Raw genomic sequence first — 2523 nt, 5'->3', positions numbered from 1 at the left:
TGCTCTCATAATTACTGATTTAACTCAGGTCAGAAATCAGATTCTTTCTCTATGTTGCCATAATGCTGCAGGGAGCCTTCTTTTTCAAAAGTCAAAACAAACAGGATCTAAGATTATAAAAGCTTTCACAACATTCCAGATGAGAGAACCAGTTAGAACATATGTAAAGCTGATATAAGAAACCGCAGGTGTTATGTGACTGAGGTGACGTGCTAAGGGAGAAACACACGATGAGATGGATTATAGTTTGCCTTCTACAGCTCCATCAGAAATACTAATTCGGGCTAACACTAATACTAACTAGCTCACTGGTTTGCAAAGTATGTTTGTGGGACTTTCAGAGTCAAAATCATTTTGGGGGACTATTTGCAGTACTTCCCCCTCTATTTACACACGTATACATACATGAATATATGCATATAGATGTACATGTATGCACACAAGTTTTTCTTTTTTAAAAAAGATTTATTTATTTATGCATATAAGAACTGGGGTACAGGCCAGAGGTGTGGGGGTATGTGAGAGGATTCACCAGAGACAGAGTGGGGAACAGAACATGGACATCTACTGAAATACACTGCTGAGGGGAGCAGAGGGTGATAAAGGAGAGGTCTGCTTTGTCATATGGGTCAGCTCCCTGGCCAGGGATGAATTTGTGCTGCAGTGGCTGCTGATAGCTTCAGAGGTTACATCTTAACCCCTTGTGCCACCAGGGAGGCCCATATACACACAAGTTTTTCTAACCCATTCGAAAATAAGTAGCAGACACTACGCTTTTCCTTTCAAATTCTTCAGGCTTCTTCTTTAAAACACAAGGACATTCTCTTCTATGATCATAATATTGTCACACTCGAAACACACAACCACAGTTCCTTAAATGTCATTTTATCCATTCCACCCTAAACATTCGTCAGTTGTCAAAAAAAAATATTTTATAGCTGTTTTTCTCTTAACTATAAGATCCAAACAAGATCCATACAATGCATTTGGTTGTTGGATCTGGTTAGTCTTGTCTAATTCTGGAAGAATCTTCCTGCTTTTCCTCCCATGATACTGTTAGGGGGAAAGGATGTCCTGAGCTAATTCCACGCAGGCTTTGTGGACTCCACCCTCACTCCAGACCAAAGCCATCAGGACACTGGGAAAGACAAATCCCGTCACCACCAAGGGGAAGGTGGCTGGGACCTGAGGGTGGAGTTAAGCAACAGGTTGGGTATAAAACCAGACATATGGGTTTTGGGGTCTCTCTCTCTCTCTCTCTCTCTCTCCTCTTGGCTTCATGGCTCGTGGCTCACGGCCAGCTCTGAGAGTGCCATTTGGGATTCCAGGGCAGCAGATCAGGTAGGACGCATTTAAGACTTTATTTCCCTCTTTTCTCCCTGAGCTGTACATTTCCTCATTTCCCCTTCCCTTGTAAATAAACCTTTTATTAACCTTTCGCTTGTGCCTGCAGTAGAGTATTGTTAAGTCCTTTAAGAGCGTGAGTGAGGACCCACAGTCAGGCACCCCGTTTTATATCGGGGCTGCCCTATAATAGTACTACCTTTGAAGAAAAATCGAGGCCACTTGTGCTGAATGTTTTATATACTGCATGTTCAATTTCTTCCTCATTGCTGTGGTCTGAACTGTTGTGACCTTCTTACCCCTTTTGCTCCCCTCCTCCTTGCTCCCCCCCCCATTCATATGTTTAAGTCTTAATCCCTAAGGTGATTAGGAGACAGCTTAGGGTGTTGCAGTCTTGAGGGCAGAGCCCCAGTGAGTAGTTTTAGTGCTGTTATAAAAGAGACTCCAGAGTTTCAGTCTTCATCAGTCTGCTGATGCTAATCCTGATCTCTTCCAAGGGCCACGCTATTGTTCTGTGTAGACTACTGTATGAGATGCATGCTTCAGGATGCTGTCCATCCTCTCTTACTTCACAATTTTGTCTTGGACCAGTTATCTCTTTCACCTTCCGAGGATACAAAAGGAACGGGACTCTCACCCAACTATGCTGGCACCCTCACCTGGGCCTCCACCTTCAGAATTGTGAGAAATCATTTTCTGTTGTTTATAAGCTACCCAGTGTGTAGTATTTTGTTACAGCAACCCAAACAGACTAAGATACTCATATTTTCACTTAACTTGCTTTTTTACTATAAACTGGAGATTAGATTTAGATCAGTGTTTTGACACAGGATCAACATTTTTGGCAAGAACTGCTAATTCACATCAGCAGGCGCATGCCATCAGCTTGTTCAGCTACTAACTGTATTTCATTTGTTCCCTTGGTCATCAGCCATCTTCATTGTGAAGGAGCATTTGTGTAAGCATGCAATTTGTGGGATAATGGTTGGCTCTGTATGAATATACTATTCCAGGATAACTTTCATTTACCGGAAGTAGCATCCAATAATAATCATTGTCTAACTCAATTTCCACGTTGGAGGTTGTGACATGTAGATTTCCAAATTCTATCACTCCTTCTACATTTAATATCTGGCATTTTTCTTTACAAAGACTTTTTCTTCCTTGACATGCCCCTCT

The sequence above is a fragment of the Talpa occidentalis genome, unplaced genomic scaffold (assembly GCF_014898055.3).
Source record: "Talpa occidentalis isolate TD23 unplaced genomic scaffold, MPIMG_talOcc4v2.1 talOcc4.656, whole genome shotgun sequence".
Classification (NCBI taxonomy): Eukaryota; Metazoa; Chordata; class Mammalia; order Eulipotyphla; family Talpidae; genus Talpa; species Talpa occidentalis.
The sequence above is the reverse complement of the archived record's forward strand: the minus strand, read 5'-3'. Positions refer to the sequence as shown.